This window comes from Mixophyes fleayi, chromosome 1 (assembly GCF_038048845.1).
Source record: "Mixophyes fleayi isolate aMixFle1 chromosome 1, aMixFle1.hap1, whole genome shotgun sequence".
Taxonomy (NCBI): domain Eukaryota; kingdom Metazoa; phylum Chordata; class Amphibia; order Anura; family Limnodynastidae; genus Mixophyes; species Mixophyes fleayi.
This window is the reverse complement of record NC_134402.1, coordinates 237,149,161-237,173,729: the sequence shown is the minus strand read 5'-3', so window position 1 is coordinate 237,173,729 and position 24,569 is coordinate 237,149,161. Positions and strand designations below refer to the sequence as shown.

General features: G+C 35.4%; 1 protein-coding gene across 3 annotated transcripts in view; it reads left to right on the top strand.

Moving 5' to 3' along the window:
• Positions 1-24,569, top strand: part of CPLX1 (complexin 1) — a 160,870-nt gene that overhangs the window by 12,094 nt on the left and 124,207 nt on the right. The window contains exon 1 of one of the 3 annotated variants that reach the window (XM_075208040.1): positions 7,693-7,772. The exons of the other annotated variants lie outside the window; for them this stretch is intronic. The gene's annotated coding sequence lies outside the window, so the exon portion shown is untranslated. Of the gene's footprint in view, positions 1-7,692; positions 7,773-24,569 lie in introns of those variants that run through there. 3 annotated transcript variants of the gene reach the window in all.

Genomic DNA, 24,569 nt, shown 5'->3' with positions numbered 1-24,569 from the left:
TTGAAGAATGAAAATACCCCTTTCTCTCTGGTCTTTCATGTGTCCCTACATGTAATTGTTTTCAGGAGATCAATAATGTAGTAATGCACACTGTCCCATAATGCCTGGCTTTAATGATTTTAGTCCCTAAATGAAGCCTAATATGTTATTTACTAAAAGAGCTTAGGTGAATGGTTAAACAATGTAGTGGTAACTATTGTAAGTATCACTACATTGACAGGGCTACTTAGATGAGGTACATTTACAATTTCAGTCCAGCCACTTATTATTTAATTCATAAATTATGGAACTACAGTGGATTACATTCCTAAAGACTGGTTACTACCTATATATACCCATTCTATTTTTATTAGCGCTAATAGTTTCTAGACTAAGCAGTTTGTCTTGCAGTTTATTGTGGCAATCTTACAATGATAGCAGTTGCCTTGAGTGGTAACTATTGTCAGATTATTGCTACAATAATAGAGCTAGATAGAAAATTGTATCCTTAAAAGTATCCTTCAAATTATCACTTTGAATAAAAAATTTTAATAAATTGCAGTAACAAGATGAGGTAAACATTAAGAAAAACTATTTCTTAATACCTCAGGCTCTGACATTTTCTATCCCTGCCCCTAGCTGCTTCATTTAGAGAAAGAGACCACTACTGAGGACAATCTCATCCAGTGGTATCTGTTATATCATTACCACTGCTCTGGTGGCACTTACTGGCTAGAGGACTTAAATATTTTCGCCCCCCCTCAGTAACTATCTTATAGTCGACTGAGATGGATTACAATTACAACAACACTCAGCTGTTACATAAGTGACTGCTTTTATGTGACACCATGTAGGCAATTAATTTCAACAAGAATGCACCTTTGTTCTTAGCATTGTTGCCTCACAAGGTTTGATTTCAACCAGGGCCCTAGCTGTGTGCAGTTTGCATGTTCTCCCCACGTTTGAGTGGGTTTCCATTGGGTGCTCTGGTTTCCTTCCACACTACAAAGACATGCTGGTAAGATATTTGGCTTCTGACAAAATTAATCCCCTGTGTGTGTGTCCTTGTGGTAGTGAATATAGAGCAAGCTCCACTGGGGCAGGAACTGATGTGAATGATTAAATATTCTCTGTAAGATGTAGGCACGGTATAAAAACTGATAAATAATAATCTTTAAAAAATTATATCCTTTTCCTGGAGGAAAAAATGCAGCAGAAAAAACTCTTGTTTGATACCACATATAAACACATTGCTACACTCCAGAAGGTGGACCTCTTTAGTAAGATTAAAGGATACCTCTAACAATCACTTGACCACCCTTACTTGCCCTCACCGTAATCACTCAAACAGCAGCAGAACAAGAACCAATGTGTTAGACTTCTAATATAGAGCAAACAGTAGGAACTGACATAGCACTGCTTGTAGACATGCTCTTATTAAATATAAGAGCATATCAGACTAACAAATAACCAATTAAAGCCCTATACTGTTATTGACAATGGGAAGGTTTCATCCTTTAAGTTTTGCCATGTACCCCAATTATGTTAAGACTTGCCATGGACATAATTTTAATTTTCTGTTCTTAGTCTGTAGACATTACATCATTTTCTGTGCAATGTATACCATGTAATACACAGGAGTTGTTTACATGGACACTACTATTATTACTTATACTGGATGTAATTCCCAGTATCTGTTCATGTTCTACATTTATTCTATACGTACATTTATTTTTTTCTTGTTCACTATGCTGTATATAAGTCTCAGTATCCTTGTTTATTCCAAATTTATGAATATTTGCACAATATCACTTCTCTTGTCCTTTCTGCATGTCTCTATTTCTACATGCTGAATTCAGTTGTCAAGATTTCTTGTTGTTTTTTAATTAATTTCTTTTGGGCAAAGGCATATGAAAGGAAAGTTTTAAAAATGAATGTATCTCTATTTTAACAATGTATCTGTTTCAGAAGCATTCTCAAAGGTCTATGCTAAATTAGTCCAGTGTGTTTCCTTACACAGAAATAAAATTGATGAAATTCAAGAAGTGAGCTAAAAGCAAATATAAGTAAAAAAGGAAAGGGTATATAAAAAATAAATAACAAGGATATCAATAATAGTTGGAAGCAATAATATTAAATAATATGAAATACATAAATTATATTATATTGGAGGATAGATACTCAAATTATTGTCACAAAGAAATATAGAAGCACATCACTTAATATTATTAAAAATATAACAATAGAAAAATATAAAGAGAAGAAGAAAATGAAAAAAGCTCTTCACCCATGCTGATACTGTACACATTAACATAATATTCATAATTCATGGTTACAAGAGAATTTTATCTAATCAAATGCCCCACAATGTATGAGTGGAGTCTGTGTTTTTTTATCATTATGCTGTGTGTAGATTTTCTCCAATGCCAAAGGTCATGGGATGGCATGGGGACTAAAAATGGAAAGCATTTTGCTCTTAGTACAAGTTTGCGATTTACCATTTTAAAAAATAGTGAAGTTGTTTTCTACTCATGTTATTGAAAACAGTGTGGGGATGTTGGAGATGCACTATATTATAATAGTGTAGTCGTACTATAATGCAAGACTTTTAAATGAATGCCAGTGTATCATTTATACTTCAGTTTAAATATAACATTAAGGGGGTGTATTTGTTATCTACTTTGGCTAGAATTATGCACTACACTCTCAGAGGACCAGTTATGAAAACTAGTGCACAGGAAAATCATTGGTTGCCCATAGCAACCAATCAGAATCTGGCTTTTGTTTTCCAAACAACTCTAGCAAAATGACAGTTAACTCAAAAGTAACAAACTGATTGGTTGGTCATTTTCTTAAATGTCCTCCATAATGTTTACTGCTAGACGTTTCAGCTGGTATCATTACTGCTTTTTCTTAGTTTCAAATGTCTGCTACTGTTCACTATGCTATGGAAAATTGGCAGCCGATTTCTCAATGATGAATCATCTGCAGGCCAAGTATCATTAGCAAGGTTGATAGAGTAAATAGAGCAAGAGAAGTTACCAAGTCAAGGGTGGAACTACAGTGCTTGCAAGGGGTGCAGCTTCCCCTGAGTCCACCCCTCTGGCAAGGCCCCTAAAAAATTGTGCTAAGGGCCTTCCAATGCACCCCCCCCCATACACTAAGTTTGATCTGACTGCTCTTGTAAAGACATGAAAAAGATACAGTTGATAATAAATATCAGCTGAATAAAGTAGTATGTGAGGCACTCCTGTCTAGAAAAATAACACTGTAAAATCAACTTTATTAGTAATTGTTATTAAGAAGATCTATGTTAAATATCCAAATGTCATATAGATTGGCGAATATAAAAAATAGAAGTGAAAAAGATTGAAATGTAGTGTTTAAAGAATTAAAAATGACCCATAGGGAGATACGGTTGTCCTTGGTAAGTATTAGGCTCGTATTGGAATTAAATACGTGAGAACTAATGTGTTCCCTATTCACCTTTATTATTAGTATAAGGACCCCTGACAATTGATATCTTGTGTCTAATTACAATAGCGGTTCATAATAATTGCAGCTGCCCTTGTTATTATAAAAGGGTTATTTTAGCCTCATATAAATTAGGTGCTTTTGAATATACACCCACATATATAATTTGGAATATTCTCATATATTCTGGAGATGTCCCATATGTTGCGGGCGGAGTTAATATAGATGGTAGTGGTAAAGTTAATATTATTATTTCATTAGGGCAAAAATCTCCAAAAAAGGGGTTGATAGATCTAAACAGTTATTCCACACATAATAACATAGCCATTTATTATTAGCCTCATTTGTATAAAGATGGAATCATATACATCTTATATGGTGTGTCCTAGGTTTGTTCCACATCCTTTATCCAGGAGAAATATTTACACCAGGCTTGTTATGGAATTGCTCTTGTAAAGATACAGAATACATGCGCATTCACACCAGTTTAAAAAAGTTAAAAAAAATTAAGTTACATGTTTCATAATATTAATCACATGACATCACTCCAGATTTTAGAGAACTGAACATAAAACAACAGCATGGCAATGTCTCTTTAAAAACTTAGCTATAGTTTATATTTTTACTAAAGTGTACCTAACATCAATAATTAAACGTTGTGGTGGAGAAATGGGACTCCTTCTTTTTGCTGGTAGTACTGAAAGTTGCTGGAATCTGCAGGGCATCTGTGATTTATAATGCATAATCTATATCTCTATTTTGTGTAGTGTTGGCTTCTGCAGATAGCAAAGATTGGGAGTGACCCAAATACATTAATGTATAAAAATACAGTTCAGGAAGTGGAACAGGATGGACTTACCATACCCCTCTGCTCCACTGAGCTTTGTTGGGTTCCACTGGTTTCATTAACTAGTCATCACTGACTACTGATGCTGGCACCGCTCGGCAAACCAGCCACTCACTTACTGTAAGTGTCAACTGTACACAAGTGTGGTGTCCCCAATTGTAAATGGGAAAAAGCTCGCTTACAGTCACCTGGAATCGCTCACACTTATTGGGCACTATGTAGCTGCTTGAGCACATTTGTTGAACGCCCAGCCGGACCCTTCAAGACTGCTTACTGCGGATCAGGAATGCTGGGTAGCTGACTGAACACTGCTCTCAGAAACACTGGGCTTGACTCAGCTACAAATGTAGTCCCAGGAACAAGTAGCTTCTAAAAATAATTTGCATTTATTAAATAAATGTATTAAATATGTTCCTTTATGCTCATAAAAGTATACTTCAAGAGTTTAGTGCCTAATATTGTTGATGAGGGTCAGTGTGGACATTAAGCCTTAACTACAGTGATGGTGGTAGTGGGGAGTGAGGATCCATCCTCTGTCTAGTCCCCTTGTCATTAGTTATGCTAAGTATTATTTACAGGGCTTTGTTGTTTGGGTCTAGCACCATCAAGTTGAATTTGGCTCCAAGATGTTTGGACCTAGACCTTGGGGGTGCAGTCCAGCAGCATCTCCCATTGGAACTCACTTAGCTGATTGCCACAGCAGACCCTGCTATACTAACAGATGAGCATACAGATTAGATATCTCCTTATTTTTTAGCAAAAAGATACACTGTCCTCTTAAAAGACGGCATACTGTACCCCATAAACAATTCTCACACTGTGTGGGGTGTTAAGGAGTGAGACCCAGCTACAAGCAGCAATATGTAATATAGGGAAATAAATACAATGTCATTGACAGACATATACAGTTTGAAATAGATCCTTTGCTAGTGTTGTATAAATATTTGTTTTTTTAAATAAATGAAAATGTAAAATATTTTTACCATAAAATAAGCTATAAGCTCGATAACTTATATAGGCATGCTATAAATTCATAAAGTAGCATTATATACATAGCTCTCTCAATATGTATACCATATACATATGGGAAGAGTTGGCATATAGCTGTGGTTTCTAGATACAAATCAAACTAATGTTCTATTCCCATTGTCACAACACAAGCAGATGATCTTGGAAATGATAGACCAGATGAGCCAAGGGTGTGCACAAGTGTAAATAAGTCTACATTGCTAAAACATGTGACTTGTTGGTAGTGTGTATTGTTCCTTCGAACTATTGTAACATGTTTTTTTAAAAAACATATTTCATATAAAATATGTTTCATATATTTATTCATTACCAAATTACAGTATGTTTTATATAACAGGATAGTCTTTTATTATATGTATGATATTTTGGTGGTATCACTATAAACTGGTGAATGTTTTTCTCTTCATAAAACATATTCAAAATTTTCACTGAACTACTCAGTATCAAAAGCCATGAGCACAAGTTGTTTCAAGTGTTTTCTTAAATGTTGTTATCTTTTTGGCTACTAGGCAATGCTGAAAAATAACAAAAAGTGATTGATTGCAAATGACTCATTATGTCATTTGGCACACTTCACTAGCATCTGCCATTTCAATGATCTACAGTGTTTACAATTCACCAATCATGCAATAAAATAAAGTAATTAAGTCTGTTTTTACTGAATATTCTAGTCTCCATTTTTCTAAGAATCCACACCTGTTCTCCTAATGATCTCTCCAATAAGTGGTTTATGTTTCTTATTAATAGTTGTTGGTTATGATAGTTCTGTGTTTATTCAATCCCTAATGGATTTTATTTAGTTATTTAATCTTCTTGAAATTGTTGGTCTATGTAAAGCTAAATCATATTTCTTACACCAGCCACTCAATACCAAAGAGGACTTCTTTCTGCTTAAGATATTTTGGGGTTTTGCAGGATTTCACATTGCAGGAAGCAATGGGCTCCAATCATTGAAATAATGTTTCCTGCAGTGTGACATCCTGCAAGATTCTGAGTAAGCATCATCTTTGCAGGAGTATGGTACCTGTTCTAATAACACATGACAGTGCTGATTCTTTAAATACTATTATGTCAAAAAGGTTTATGAGCAAAGAATGCATAGAACCAAAAGCCAAGGACATATTAAATAACATACTAATGATAAACAAAGTAATATGACTGCTGCTAATATGCTTCAAGGGTTATTTTTGCTGAAGGTTTCTTCATATAATTATATACTATTGGTATAGCATTAACCAAGTTTGTCAGACAACAAGTGATGTGGTAGGTTCATGCTAGACACCTCATACAACCTCTCACCCATCACACCATTAATCTCACCCAATTATAGCTACATATTTCATTTTGCTAAAGCTCAAGTAGTCTCACATAATCTCGTACATGCTTACATGCTTTGGCTTCACTAGTCACTAGTAACCACTGAGCTAATAGAGGAAAGAGTAGAGGTGGTAACAATGCTTTAGGCATATAGTATATACAGTGTGTATATATATATATATATATATATATATATATATACATATATATATATATATATATATATATATATATATATATATATATATATAAATGGGCCTATCTTTTACCTCTGCTTATCACTCATTTCTCTATTATCTCATTTCTGACAAAGAAATGTACAATGGTACTATGTACTATGAATACTAAAAAAGAAATCTAATATTAAGACAGTAGCAACAATTTATTGCGGAATTATTCACTTTACAATGTCCACATTCTGTACACGTACAAATGGCACTCTTGGAGGGATAAAATATTGTATTGAATTTGTATCTCATATTTTTCCTTTTGCAGATTTTCAAAGAATATGGAAAGATATATTAGGTTTTTATTTCCCAGAAATGATAAACTGTTTTTACTAGCACTTTATGCTATAGTTTTTCTGTGAAATTAGTATCAGTATTATTAGCAATGGAAATTACTGATTTTTTTCTCTGTGCATCACTCAAGAAAAAATTGTGTGTAAAGAAATGGTAGTATTAGTTTGAAAGGGACATAAAGCTTGAAAATATACAAGGTATATTACTTGGGTGGACTTATTTTTATGTACAGTCCATTTTTGAACCATGGTTTCCACACCTAGCTTTCTGTCAAGACTTTTAGTGCAATTAAACTAGACTTATGGCCAATGGCTGTACTTTGAGTGACGGATATGGGCAAGAATCAGTACTGCCTTTATGAGCAAGTGACTCTAGGGCAAGATGTAATTTACATGATCAAATTAAAATACCTCACACCTGAGGACTCCCTGTTTAATAGAGCAGAACTAGACACATGAACACATCAGAGTGCACACTTGGACCTCTAAAGCATAATTTTTTTTGAACAGAGGTAACTGCATTTCCATAGGAGGTGCCTTACAGTAACACATTGGACAGCTCCAAGTGTGACTACAAGGAAGAAACAAAAATTAAGGAACAAAAAGGTAAGTTATGCTTTATGGCTTTGATTTGAGAAGTTAAACTATATTCTCAGCTTTAATTCTCCTTTAAACTGATACCCTGCATACATTTACATATAAATTGGCATCTTTATACAAGTCTAGACTAAATTTTGTAAGATTTTCAGATAGCATAAACCATGTAAGTACATGTCAAACCATAAAAATCATTATGTTTTAATGCAGTATTTCTGCTATCACCCTGCACCATTAATGTGTAAAATACAATTCATTTTGATTTCCTGATAAATTAAACAAGTCATTACTTCTCCATTAAAATCCACTTATAAGATAGATGAGGTAGTTTATGAATGTTGTAAGTTGACTGTGGTTCTTTCCATTCTGTTCTGCTGAGACACCTTCAGAGACAAATCATTCATCTTAACTATTTCACCCCGCAAAAATGAACAATGATATTTTTGCAGTGCCCTGAAAAATACAGATACTTTTCTAACTCTACAGGGCCAATTTACTAACATTGTATTTAAGTGCAAAATGGGTTATAAACCATAGGAATCAATTGGACATGTGCTTTCATGGTCTAACTTGTACTTTATGGATAGGAGTTAATTACTGATTGGTTGCTATGGTGCAGTGCCAATTTTCCACTGAATCATAGCAATACATTGTTGGGTCTACCAGTGTTTTTCGCTCATTTAATTTTCATTGGAATCTAAACTATACAGCAGAACAGAGGCATGAACGAACGCTAATAAGGGTGGAGGGGCATGTCACTCCTATGCCTGTCGCCATCTTTGTCTCTCCTGCTCGCTTATCCCCAAGTGCCTGCCCAAGGATGACTCATTGGTGCCTGCACAAGGATGACTCATTGAACCTGATTCAAAAGGAAAGAGAAGGGAAGGGGAGTAACTATGCACCTTGACAAAACCATGTTGCATTGGAGGGGGGAGGTAAATTTAAAATGTGATGCCAGATTTATAGTTGGGGCATTGCATGTCCTAGATCAACTTTAAATTTCAGTGTACAAATAAAGCTATCAAGTATTTGTGTGCTACATGGAAAAACAAACAGTATTTAACTTATGTGCAAAATAATAAACTAATTTGCACCACTTGCATTGTAACAAGGAGAAAAGTTACTCCTTTTTTTGCCTTACATTCCTTAATGAATTAAGTCCTTTGTCTTCAGACTTTACCAAGGAAATATGTCAAGATTAAAACCTTACTACATTTATCTTTCAGGTCTTGTTTTTACTTTGGAGAACAACAATTCTCTTATATTTTAAAATTAATTTCAGTTTATACCTCTCCTTGTAACAGTTTTACACCCCAAAAATGTTGTGCCCTCCCCAAAAAGCCTGTTGGATAATCAGGCTCTGATTTCCTGAGAAGCTTTAACAAACTATAGGTAGTCCACCAGTTTAGATCACTGAATGGCTCTAAAGGCTCAAGTGCTACCGTCTGTAATATAAGGGTGGCCTATTGACATATATATCATAGTAGTACCAATAGATAATAAATTTACCCATGGAATTATTCTATAAAAATGGGATAATTTTTTTTCCCAAGTATTAGAATTAAGCCATATTTGATTACATATTATTGATTACAAGTGGGTACAAATGTATTTTTTCTCTTTATTTTTTATTTTTGCTGTCATCTGTTTAATGAATTAAACATTTTATAAAGATAGCTAAAAAAGTCTTACACACAAAACAATCATTTTTTTATAAAGTTTTTTTTTTAAAAGTAGAATTATCTGTAAAATTAATAACATTTAAAAAGTAATTTAAAATGTGTCTTTGTAAAAATACTGTGCAAGGTTATATATGTTCAAACTTCTTGAAACACGGTTGAACCTGTTCACCTAGTTTGAATGTAGCTTTAATTTTTCGGTATATCTAAAGTTCAAGAATCTTGGTACTGTAGAGCCAATTCAGTGAACAGTTTTGACACAAATTTCATCATTTCAACTATTACTATTACAAAAAAGCCTACTTTTTGCCAACACTTTTCAATTGTGACCACATTTTTCAATATATAGTACAGAACATCTTGGAACCCAATCGTCCCCCCACAACCTGACAATCAGGACACAAAACAAAGGTCATTTCAAAGCCATAGTATCAAAAGTGGGACCCATTCTGGTGGCATATAAACAAAGTTGAGTTTGTTGTACAAATCACTATTCTTTATTCTGTTAGCTAAGCAGGCCAATACGTTAGTGCAGAAAATAGATCTCCATCTGCTAGAGTATATAGAGCAGTCCTATAATTTTGTGGCTAGTAGATAAAGCTGGCCAGCAATCTGATGGTTCATGTATAAATCACTAGTCTGGTGACTATTATATGGCGGATTTCTAATCTGTTGGTTAGAATATAGAAGATCTCTAACTGGTGACTAGTGTATAAAGCAAATCTCTAATCTCCTGAGTAAAGTATATCATATTTTTAATCTGTTGGCTATGGCAATAGTAACTCTTCAGTGGTGGTTGGTGTATAGTAAACCTCTTGCATAGTGGGCAGTGTATAATATAAGCCTGCAGTCTATTGGCTAGTATATAGCCAACCCCTAATCTGTTGAATAGCTCTCATGATGTACTCACTAGTTACGACTCACCTAAGCCCCCCATCTGCCCCTCGCTGCATAAACTTTGGGAGACCTTGGTCACTCACCCTCGTAGATCATACAGGCCCACTACTACTACATTGTCCCATGTACTAATTGATGATGGTCCTGTTGAAAGCAAGGGCGTGAGAAGCATTATCATTATTATTAACATTTCTTTATATTGAGCCAGAATGCGCTATTTACAGTGATTGAGTGGGGGTGTATACGGTAGTAAATCATACCGACAGTTCTCCTACTGCCTTTACTTACACTTCAATTACATTTTCCATACTGCTACTTCTAAATTCAGGTGATTCCTACATGGACAAATTCTTGCTTGAAATAAACGGTACTTTTATTGTTCCATCACAATAAACAGTATATAGTTCACCAGGAAGACACCAGGCAACCTAATTCTGGCTGGTCCCAGTTTCCCTCTCTGGTCACCGGCCACTAGCTGGCATAGATCGCTATGCACAAGTGCACAATACAGTCTTTTATAGTTGATACTCCTCCAACAGCCTTAGCTTGATAGACAGGCAACATTCCCACTTTGCCTTTAAATGGATGACACTCCCACTTTGCATTTAAATGAAAGTTTCCTCAGGTGCTATGTAGCTCTTCAATATGGACACATCCTATTAGCTCTGCTGTTAGTGGTGAAAAAGACACTTTCTAAGCATATAAGTTAAATCACATTTCATACTTTTACTTTGCCACACGTCTCAGACCTATATATCTCTGAACCTAGGTGTCCTGCTTTATCTGTATGTAACTCGGTCCTCATCCTTTATCTGCAGACTCTCAGCTGAATAGCTGATTCATCTCTTAGAGGTCTGTGGAAAACCACTCCCTTTGTTACAATATACACTATATGACAAAAGTATTTGGCCACACCTATTAATAATGGAATTAAGGTGTTTAAATCAGACCCATTGCCAGAGGTGTATAAAATCAAGCACCTAGCAAAGCAGTCTCCATTTGCAAACATTTATGATACAAAATGGGCCATTCTGAAGAGCTCAGTGACTTCAAGCGTAGTACTGTGATAGGATGCCACCTTTGCAAAAGACGGTTCATGAAATTTAGTCCTTGCTGGATATTCCACGGTCAACTGTAAGTGATATTATTAAAAAGTGGACGCATTTAGGAACAACAGGAAATCAGCCATGAAGCAGAAGACCATGTAAAATCACAAAGCAGGTTCAACTACTGCTAAGGTGCATGGTGCGTAAAAGTTGCTAATGCTCGGCTGATTCCATAGCTGAGCTAAAGAGTTCTGAACTTCCACTGGCATTAATGTAAGCACAAAAACTGTATGGTGGGAGCTTAATAGAATGGGGTTTCCATGGGTGAGCAGCTGCATGCAAGCCTCACATCACCAAAACCAATGCCAAGCATCAGATGGAATGGTGTAAATCACACCGGCATTGGACTGTGGAGTGACAAATCACACTTCTCTGTTTGGGAGTCAGATGGGCGAGTCTGTGTTTGGTGGATCCCGGGAGAATGTTACCTGCCTGACTGCATTAAGCCAACTGTGAAATTTGGTAGAGGAGGGATAATGGTATGAGGCTTTTTTTCAGGGTTTGGACTAGGCCTTTTATCTCCAGTGAAGGGCAATCTTAATGCTTCAGCACACCAAGTCATTTTGTACAATGCTTTGCTTCCAACTTTGCGCCAACAGTTTGGGGAAGGCCCTTTTCTATTCCAACATGACTGTGCCCTAGTGCACAAAGCAAGGACTACAAAGACATGGTTTGAAGAGTTAGGTGTGGAAGAACTTGACTGGCCTGCACATAGCCCTAATCTCAACCCCATCGAACACCTTTGGGATGAACTGGAACGGAGATTGCGAGCCAGGCCTTCTTGTCCAACCTCTGTGCCTGACCTCATAAATGCTCTACAGAATGAAGGTCCTCAAATTCCCACAGAAACACTCCAACATCTTGGGCAAAGCCTTCCCAGAAGTGTGGAAGCTGTTATCGCTGCAAAAATGGGGCTGACTCTATATTAAAATATATGTATTTGAATACAGTGTCATTACAGTACCTGTTGGTGTAATGGTCAAGCATCCAAATACTTTTGTTCATATAGTATATATCAGCACTTTACAATTGCAGACAAACACTGCATACAAATACTACTTCCCTAAGTCTTCAAGATACTTTTCCATGTTGGTTTTCACCCTACTCAGAAGTGAGTTATGACCCTTAGGTTTAACAGTGCTCAAATAGCAGCCAGCGCAGTCTCAGTGGAGTGTTGGGAATGAAAGTCTGACTGACGAGGGTCCAATATGTGTGGTGAGTCTATAGAAGTTTTACCAACTTACATTTAAAAAAGGTCATGCTTTCAGATCCATGATAAAATCGTCTTGTAGATATTAAGATTTTCTTTTTTTTTACACATAGCTGTAGAACTTTGTAAAGTGATGTGTAGAAAAAGTTGTCATCTAATTTGCAAACATTTATAGTGGCAACTCAAAGGGCTTATTCAAACCTGATATAAATATATATATATATATATATATATGTATATTTAAAACTTTTTATTTTCAAACCATTTAATGGATCAATAACATATTACAGGTGTAGAAATGCAAACGAATAGTCCAACAACATGTTTCAAATGGTACAGCAAAACAAATATGCAACCTAAAAGGACACTCATGCGTCTTGTAAACAGTAACAGGATAGGATAGGGCAAGCATGTGATGGATAGAAAATGATCTTTTAGAGTGGAGCAGTGGTTTTAAATTTTATAAAAAGGGGGAATGAGAAACCTGATATTTTTATGAGCTCATTCCCACAGTTGCATTCTAAACTGTTAACGTTACATCAAAAGTTTTAGAAAGACGATTTTAAATTGTATTGGTAACAGCGCAATACATCAAAACACATATCTAAAACATATCTAAAGGGCACATTAGTTTTCATGCATTTTACCCATTTTGCCAGCATATTCTTAAGGTCATACTGTATGCTCAAACAGCAAAAAATATGTATTGTATGTGTGAAAATATCAGGTGTCAGTAAATACTTATGTTAAAGTACTTATTCCGAGTCACAAGCAAGTTGTATTAAGCTACAGCTAAAACAACACATCAGTATTTTAAGCACTGTAGCACAGTCTATGCAGGTGACAAGGTAAGAATGTTTGTAAAGAAAGCCCTTATCTTTTATACAGAGACATAAAATGTAACAGACAGGTAACAGTTACTGAAATGGCTACTTTGAACCAAAGCAAAAACAAGCAACATAATAAATGCTTCCTACTAGCAGTGCTTCTCAACAGACATTAAATGAATATTGTCATGTTTGTTGCAGCAACAGTTACAAAACAGCGAAATAAAGCATCTTTTTAGGAATTCATTTAGAAAGTGGGTAACTGAGTGAATCATTTTATATTTTCTTTATTACAAATGAATGTTTCACAGGGCTTCATACCAGTGATGGAACAATGAATGATGAATGAAAACCTGACAATGACAAGGAATATATATGTATTGGATGTCACTGAGGCGCTTTATGATTAAAAAGGCAGACACATTATTTTATACTATTCACACAGCTTTCACAATCCATAATATTATATTTGCATGTGGGTTGTATATTATTTTACGCTTATAATACATTTTCAATATTTGACTGATAATGCCAATTATATTAACTATTTGTACATTTTCTAAAAGCAATGCAAACTGCTGCATATTCTTTTGCATGCATAAGGTAATTTAATGTTACAACTTTTTCTAATTATGGTCACTATGAAAAAATATGATTAAAGGGAAATTATGCCCCCATCTGTAGAAAGAAATATGTATGTGTATGTTCACTTTCCTCCTTCATTTTGTTAAACAGTTTGGCAGGGCCAATTTCTTGCTTTTCTCCACCAAGTTCCCGTTGTCTTCATTTAATACCATTTACCAGGTAGCAGTTCTTAGAGCTTTCATTGGGATCCATCTGCAGTTTTGAAAGGTCAAATAAAGTAGTCATATTTGATTTTTTTTTAAATAACTTTATTTTTGTTTGTTCTAGAAACAAAATATACATACACAGAACTAACTTGAAATCTGTAGGCATCAAACATCATTGACCATCTCCAAAAGCCCATTACATGTAATGACTAGTTATTCCTGAAAATGAACCCTGTTTATATCTCTCACACTACAAAGGTTGTACAACCCAGTAAGAATCTACCCACCACAGCTTTGACAAAGGTCTTGCCTTTGGGTTAACGGGCACTGCCACCAAACATGCATCTCTTTATCAGCAGTTTAGCCTCTACAACAAAATAATGGAATAAAGGTGAACATCAATAACCTGTTCACTTGACTGGACATTAAAAGGGAACTGTCAGCAGTGTTTCACTCCATGTAACTAGGCACTTTTAGAAAAAAATATTTGTATCAATTTTACCACTAACAACCCAACTGAATGTTAGAAGTTTCTTGTTCATTTTCCAGGACACTTTGTGCTTTCTTTTTGCAGCATAATAAAATAAATAAGCAAAAATAAAATTGTTTGCACATCATGGGGAACAAGTAGCCAAACTGGAAAAAAGGCACATCACCATCAGTTAGCCCAGTGGTCCCCAAACTGGGCACCTAGGCTCCCTGGGGTGCCTTGGAGATCTCACAAGGGTGCCTCGGCCAGGGCCAGTGGTAAGCAAGGCGGGGACTACTTGGCATTTATTTTGGCTTAGGGGTGCCTTGAGGTCCTAAGGGTGCCTTGAACTGAAAAAGTTTGGAATCCACTGAGTTAACCTGTTATTTTTGTGCAGTTAGTGCAATATAAAATATTTCTCTACATGTATTTTTTGCTTGCTTATTTGTTTATTAAAGATTTGGGGCCTCATGTAACGGTGGACACAATTTCTCTATAAACCGCAGACGTAAATTGCATCCAAAAAAGACAAATTTTCCACATCAAGGTATGTTGAGCCTGGCGCATCTCAGCTAATCTTCATCTTTATCAGTTAGTAACTTACACCAGTCGTTGAGCCTCTGGAAGTTATATCAAGACTACTAGCGAATGCTGTCAAAACTAATGTTAACACATTTTTCTTGTGCTTATGACCTGTTTGTGTGTATGTGGGATGTATGTATACCGTGATTTGTGAGTATAGCATATGTGCAGAGAAGATCATAGGCCTCCAATAATACAACTGGAAGAGGTGACTGTCATTTAGAAGCTTTGTAACATGAGCAAGTACACCTCTCCTAGATGAGAGGGTACTGTTTGACTAAAATGAGACCTGATGATATCTTGTAAAGATCCCACAAGCACAACACAATACAAACCAATAGTGGAATATAAGGTAGTCTTGGTAAACAGCAGCAATAGGTTAAAAATAAGGAAAATACACAAGTTAGAAAGAAAGGGTGGACTCCAGCACAAAGTAGAGGGAGCCAACTTGTCCCTACTGAAAAATTAAGACGCTGTCATGTGCTAGAACCATTGTAATAATCTAACAAAACATGCAGAACTCCTAAACTACCATGCTTGTAAAATTACATAACAGTGTTACTGAATCCTGTCTTTTTCCTGTCCAAATATTCTAAACATCTCTTGTCCCAAAAGAGATGATGGTCCCTGTTTATAGGAATAATGTGGACATGAAAATGCAGTAATTTGGGAAACAATAGTATCTTAACGGCAACCATCCAACCCAAGTTTAACACCTTGGCCGGCATCTAAGAAAAGAGCATGCTTCTAATTGGTCCTCCCTCTCACACCCCCCTCAACCCAGTTTTCAGTAAGGAAGCAGAAATTTCCAGGGAATAATTTAGGAACTTCATTCTGTATGCCTTGAATAGTCAGAATATAATGTATACATTTGTATTTATTTAGACCCCAGTATATTTTTATCATTTTGTTTTTCCTGTTCTTGGTGTCTGTGGATGCACAAAATAAATATAAGAATATTTTATGTACCTAGTATGACCTACTTTATTAACACAATAAAAACAAGGTAGAAAGCATTTTGGAGCGATCCAATTATAGACCACTCAGCCGTGTTGGCGAACTGTAATCAGCTACACTTGACAGCAGCAAGGATTTACCAAGTTCTAATTTGTAAGGGGAGGTTGTAAGTTTAAAACTTTCATCTACTTGTGCATCGATAGGATAAATACAAGTAGTTATTGTTCCATTTAACTATATTTTGCAGTATAATTACAGTCCACTAGACTTTTTCCTTTTTATAATTAACTTTCAAACACTTGCCTTCTTTGTATGTTTTGCTAGGCTGCAAATTAGCATTTTGTGATGTTGTTTAATGCACATACAGTAATTATCCATTGCATTCACTAACAAGTATGGATAGTGTGGGTCTTTCTATTGCTTAAGAGGTTCACACATCCTGAGTACTGAATACTTAAAGGCATTTTTGTTTATTTTCCATAAGGGAGCCAAGAACAGAAAGCAAGTTATTTGAGATTAATTTGTCACAGTAAAATCATAACAGTCATTTATGAGCCAGGAATACACATTAAGGGGTTGATGCACAGTAGCGTATCTTGCGTGAAATCCCTTTGTGCATACACAGAAAGCAGACACAAGCATATACACCTATGCAGACTTGCTTAATTCTGGCACTCACTGACACCTGCGCCTGAAGAGGTTGGAAGGGGGCGATAAGAGACTTTATAACATTGAGTTAGTACAGTAAATGTGTCTTTATGCAAATGCGGCTCATTCAGACCTGCAGAAACACACATATATGCCTGTTAGGTTGCATATCTTTGTACTTGGTAAAGGAGAGGTGCAAATACTCTCTAATAATGGCTTGTCAAAAATATGTCATTGATGTGGACGCATCAAAATTTCTATACACAAATAGATCATGAATGTGCTTAGTGTAGGTGTGAACTTCCATATGCATGGAGCCATGACATATACAAGTGAGTATACATTTACATATATATTATAGATGTTTTGCACAGGTCTTACTACTCATAAATGCTCGGAGTATAATGTTCAGTCTACAGAGTACTTAACAAGTTGTAGTTAGACTGTACTGTAACAATCAGTATCTGATCATAGACCAGATTAGATGAAGAATGATACAAAGTCATTAGATTACTAACTGGATCAAAATAAATTTAAATATTCAAAACGTGTGGGAAATATCAACAGATTAAAACAAATTAATTCATATTATTATAGATACAAAGTAATAAACTCATCATAACAGATAAATACACATTTAATAATTCAACATGCTAACATTTTCATGAATGATGAATATTATAGCAATAAATGTTGAAAATGAGATCCTGATATACATGTGTCACTTGGGAAAATATATGCCAGGCAAGTAATTTTCACTAAGTAATCCTGAAGCTATAATGATTTGCTTATTGAGAAGGTGTAACAGTACACATAAAATGTGCGATGCATGATATTGTGCTTATTATTGCCAATACATTCAATTAACACTTTCTGAAGAGACAAACAATTACAGAGAATAATGAGTGCTTAGTGCATTAAAAATCTAATATTATAATGAAACCAATATCAGTGCTAAAAAATTAGATATTAAATATATTAGTAGCATTTTTTCAGTCATATACTGAACTGAATTTAAGGGTTTGTATAGGTGCACTGACAATTAAAGAAAGCTATTCCTTTCCCTGTGGCTGCCTATTGATGCGCTGGGTCACACACTACCATTTGTATGTCGTATTCGGCTGGCGAGTGCAGAGTAAACTGGGACCTGTTTCATAGAAATTGAGACCTGAAAATAACTACTTTAGCATGCAGTTTCCAGCACTCCATTAATAGGAAGATGCAGCTCAGTTAAAATGTAGTGCTTAATTGTGAAAATGCTTTTTCAAGTCTATATTCAGTATGCAGCTAAGCTCTTTCATAGCCTTCATGCAATTGATTTTTATTTTAATTCCCTCCACATGGATCGACATGACTGAGATACGTAACATTGAGATGAAGGAGCAGAAACCAGCAGTTTAACATGTAAGAAGCTGCTGGTTTCAGACTTTTCATGTCAATGTTTCACTGGGAGTGTGGTGCTTACCCACTATGTCACAGCCAGGCTTCACACTGCCTGGTGAGCCGAGGATGCCACCTGCATGTCAAGATAAGAAGCAAATGGGAGGGCGCCATATCTGAATGGGGTGGGGGGATGGGGGTGGCACCACCTAAGGTGCCCCCAAGGATTGCACTGTCTCTGCCTTCATGTTACACAAAGACCCAGACAGAAAAATTGGTATGTTTCTGAAATGAAAACTAATGGTCCCCATCACATTGCAGAAAGCAGAGTATGTCATTAATAGCTGGGTTACAACACTTACTCTGGACAGAGAAGTGCACCAGCACCATTGTGTTCAGAGTATATGTCTATGTGCTGTCATATACATTAAATATATATACAGTGGATGTTTAGGTTAATTCAAGGTGATAATTTAGGTTGGAGGGCGTATGCTCAGAAAATATGGATGCATTCAATTCAGATTTTAAGACCACACAAAATGAAGCCTTTTTGACAAAGATTCTGCCTAATAGTAAAGCAAATAAACCTTTTAATTTGCATGTTAAAACTAAACAGGAGGAGCTAATTGATAACATCTTATTTGTGGTTTTAGCTCCGATATTGATTTCTTTCGCCTTAAAAACGGAAAAAAGGTTTTGAATAAACTAAAAAAGATTTATGATTTGTCTACATATTGAAAACATGCTTTTCAAGTTACATATACCCATTACTAAAATATAAGAATATACTAAAGCAAGTAAATGTTCTCTGCAAGATAAACATGAGTGAAATATTACTGCTATGCCTTACTTGTACAGATCAAGCAATATAGTACAGTAAAATAATAACAAAAAAAAAATTACAGTTGAAAAATTTAAAATGCAAAGAACTCACGAAAAGTAAAAATTCAAAACAGTTCTAAAGTAACTTAATGCATTTTTTAGATGGCAAAAACCTCTTATCCTTGACATTTTTATTTAATGTAAACATGATAATTCCTACAGCCACTTATGCATTTTGAGATATGGGAAATACTAAAAAAATTCCCTACATGAGTAATCATCCAAAACATTGATTGAAGAAATAAATATGAATTATTTTTTGTTTCTTCGCTGGTCTCTGGGGAGACGCTGTGAGATACTGGTAATAATATCTGCAGGAAATGTCACAGGAGAGCTATAATAGCAGTGGGTGGTTTTTCGTAAGCACAGAACCTAGAACACCTAGTACATACAATCACAGAAAACTGTAACCATTTATTATAAAGAGTATATTTGTATGTCACGTACTTGCATAATCTCCAAAGAAGCATTAAGATTGATTTTGAATTAATAGTCAATTTGATTTAAGTTTTTCTTTACTACAGTTATAAAGATAAGCTTCAGTGTTTTTCCATTGCTTATTATTTACAATAGTTACAAGGCAATGGAGGGGTTATGGTTTTGGGAGTTTGGTTTTCAAACTTGATGCATATTAAAGATGTGTTTGTTACCTCTATATGAACTTTGAATTCCTAATTACAGCATAGGATAATTGAACTTACAGAAAGGGAAAAAGTAATATGTGCCCTTAAATCATATTCAGAATGATCATTAAGTTAATATGCTCCTGCCATATCTCCAGTAACCTCAAGCCCAAACAGTACTAAAGTGATACACATCACTTGATATACGCTTCCTTAGGGCACAGCTGTGAATGAAAAAGCTTTTGAAGCACAGGTCACATCTCAATGGAATTTCAAAACTGCACTTCACTGGGGATATATCAGGCCTTGACATAAACAACAAAGCAAAACAGATGTTTATAAGTTGCACACAGCCTGCAAGCTTGGGAATTGTTTGCTGATTTTTTTTTTTTGCCTGAAACTTACATGATTGTTAATAATTATGAAATTTTGGATAATTTTCATAATCACTTTTGGATGCGTTAAGCATTCCTTAAATTCTGGGGAAGAAAATTAACAAATGTGTGTGCCCGCTGTTTCGAGACATATTTCACTGCATCATTCAGTGCTAACAAGCACCACTGGGCATTGTGAATCTGCTAACCCACTTTTCACCGTTATCCTGGCACTGTATCGCAAATGAATTCACTATTAAAACATATTAGATTGTCCCAGTGGTGCCCATTAACCTATTTTATAAAGTAGTGCTTCAGATTGAGGCACGGAGTAAAGTAGCAATCCCTACCGGATATGTCAGAGCTAAAAAGAGCATGTAGCACAAACATTAACTGGTCTTCAGATATTGAAGAGATCGCTTTGGGTAAAATGTAGATTCAGCTAAAGCTTCTTTAACATCCAATGCAATATGAAAAGTATCCCTGAATTGATACTATTAATCTTAGGTGAAAATAATTAGAGAGCGCCAACCTAATATGCAGCGCTGTACAGAGAATGTTTAATCATTTACATACAGTCGAAATTCTCTTCAAATAAGCATTAACATTAACCCAGTATTTTTTAGGACTGTGGGAGGAAAGCGGATATTATTAAATAACAGATACAGAGTTAGTTTGATAATTAATATTAAAGACAATAAGCGTAATTTAAGAAAATGGAAAAGTGCAGGCCTGTAGTGTAGTTATATCATGCCTCTATTTCTGTGATAATGCACCTGCTTTTTGCTGGGAAGTGCATGGATTGGTAAGGCAAGATAGCAGCATATGTCTACTGATGGAAGTAGCTGATTGGATCAGGGAGCTCATTTCTGAGTGCCAGTTAGAAGTATTAATGTGCCTAGTTGAGTGCACACATGCAAAAAATTGATTTTGCTTTGTGGGATGTAATTATTTATATTAGATCGAAGCAGAGAAGTTAAAATAATCTTTCCACCATATTAATTTCCAGGTGGACCTGCTAACTCACAAAATGTTAAACAGAGCGATTTTACAGTCGTGGCTCCAAAATCCAGAATGAAGTTGTGCATTGGTCATGCTCATAGTTATACATAAGCCAGAAAATTAGGCTCATTTGCAATCATATTGCTTGCCTGCATATTTTGTTGTTGATTAATTAATTTTTGTATCTGCATAGAGTGCAGGACCAATCTGAACCTTAATGGTGCTTATAGTCTGAGGTAACCTTCTCTTTATCAACAATTAAATATGTATTTTTATGATTATTTATGAATTTTTGTAAACTGCTCCATAAGATAATCAACAAGTGGAGTACTATCAGTGTATTCTTATTTTTCATCCTGAACAAGTCATGCGGACTGCAGTTAACCTGATTTTCTTTTATACAGCTTAAATTTATTATTGGTCTGCATAAAATATCTGTAGCAATTTGTGATGTAAAGAAGAAATGTGCTGATGCAGGGGTAAAGCACTTCATTGCGAGGTCCTACAGCATAAATTGAAGGGCTGGTTCAGCGATGCACTGTGTTCTACCTCAGCCTCTCTTCTAAGCATGCACCTGCTTGGGCTTCACAGCCCTTGCTCTGTCGCTGCCTCTAAGATTACAGGCAACGAAGGGAATTATTGCATTGCAGGGTGTGTGGCTATGTGTTCTCACCTTCATCCTTTAGCCACAAAGGATTTTCACTCAGCAAACCCAACTAGTCTGTCTGGCAATGATTAAAACCCCCTTTTTATATCATGTGCTTACTATTAACAGAAAACTGCCACCACCAAGAGTTATGTTCAAAACAAGTACTTAGAAGGTGCTATTAGGTTCTCCCCTTAACTCAGAACACCATCACAATTTCTAACCCACTAAAATTAAACTTTAATTCCACCAGAGTTATCATTAGTCGAATAATACCATGTATTTCGGTTATGTAGTGTTTAGCTTAATAACCACGTTATTTGACACATAAATTTGTTAACCACAAAAGGGCAGAACATTATTAAAAGGAAGTTAAAATGACAAATTGCCATAATGCTTAATAAAAAGGTAACAAAATAATAATAATATGGCATACAGTATTAAAATGCAAACACAATTTCTTAAAATAAAACAGAAACAGAAAACTGGACATATATTTAATATGAAATTGACTCCCAAAGAGATGACGATTTTGCATAACATGTAGGGGCCTTTTAAACATGATCCTTCAGCCTCTCCTGACTCAGAGAAGCATGGAACATGAAAATATGGGAAGGAAATCCACATCTGGATGTAAATCGCAGTCTATCATGGAATAGCCAGATATTCTTATATAGGCTATAAGTCTTCTCTGGAATATCACCTATGTGTAGACATGAAACATCCTTATTACATATGGATTATTTGGGTCAACACTTTATTTCTAAATATTTGCTATTAAACTGTTCTCTAAACTCAACATATTTGATGTGCCTATTCACCTTAATTATAAAAAATGTATAACAGACATTTTGAATATGAATTATGAACAATGTTGTATATACAGAAGTATACACACAGATGGGCACTACACGTTATGCTAGATATAAATTAACCAAGCAGTTATAGAACCAATGTCCATAAAATGCAAAAGTATCTATATTTATAGATGCATCTCTAGTCCAAGAAATATCCTATAGTGATAAAATTCATATTAGTCTTTTTATTGTTTTAACTTTTGCTCGTGAGAGGATGATGTCCTCAAAAAATTTCACGTATTACAAATATGCACAATAAAAAGGAAAAACCATGTATACAGTATAGTATTTCTCAACAAATATACTTAAAGGTATAATAAAAAGAAAAACAATTTAAACCATTGACATATAAAATGATGTGACACAATACCTCTTTGTGAGTGTGCTTTACTTTCAAAATCACAACATCAACACATCTATCACCACTTGTGGTAACAAATCTTTGAGGGAAACCCCCCTAAGTGAATCTTCTTACTCAATTGCAAATGTAATGGGTCATTCAGAAAGCATAATTCTCCATTCATATGCAGAATTCCAGATGATGACTCCAAAAACTCTTACATATATTGGATAAATATAGGAAGAAGACAGGCATATGGTGCATTACCTGTTAAAACATTTTTTAATATATATAAGAACAGCTAAAATCCAAAAGGAAAAAAAATTACATCAACATGCAGGTATGGTGTCTCTCAAACCACATTTGGATATTCTCCCCACCTTCCTTATTTTGTAGATCTTATTTGCATGTAGCAGTTCCTTTATAAGTCCCAAAAAAGCAACTGTAATACAGGATAGGTCAGAAAGAGATCCTTAAGATGATGAGGAGACCACTTATCCAATGCATTACAACTTGTAGATGTCTTTTTCAATGTTGCTTTGAAGACTTTTGATGTCTCAATTTGGTGACTGCCTATAGCTTTTATCTTGACATGCCGATTTAATCACAGTGCTGAGATGCTGAGTTCCCCCAGCTATAGTCACCTGCTATGACAAAGGATATAATGAACAATAGGGTGCCTGGCTATGGCAAATGGTCAGTTGATATGTCAGGAAAGTTAACTTAACACTTTTGTTACTTGCCAAAGTGAGATCAGAAATTGCACACAATAAATATTTTAGATATTTTAACCACTGATTATGTTACAACTATAACTCATGTATTTACTGAAAATATTAGACTACATCCATAAAATCTGGTAAGCAGATGAGCAGTGGTCATCTGCCAAACCTACTTACAGGCCTCATTGGAATGGCTAGATCTTTCCAATTTGGATATCCATGTGTGTGACTGATATATCAGTTGATCCTGTCTCTCAACGATCTCATAGCAGCTATCCATATAGTAAATAGAGGGGCCCCTGGTAACCTACCACCTTACCTGACATTAGGAACCAAATAACTTCACAGCTTGCTTACTCTTGCTGGACCAATGTTGTAACTCAAACTGTGTATTAGAATCCATCCCAGCTTTTTTAATACAGCGCTAGAGAGTACTGTTAAGATAAAGGATGCCTGAAATCCTACAGTGTTTTCCGCTTCTCTAAGAACTAGCTCCTGACTTCAGGTAAGGGGGTGTTCCAGGGAGTCCCACTACACAAAAGGGTATATCCTGTTTTTAGGACATTAAGGGTTTTCCAAAAGTTGATAAGCCCTTTAACCACTGCAATTAATGTGAATGCTTTCTGCACTTAAACCACCAATCATATTCTCTTGTTGTGGGCGAGCACTGAGAGAAGGCATGAGCTTCCTGTGATGCACTTTGTAGTGTACATTTACTTACTATTATAAATAAAGCACATTTTAGCTAAGCCCACTTTTGATGTCACAAAGTTCACTCCAATGCTAGCATATTTTATTAGGAAAATACTGCTAT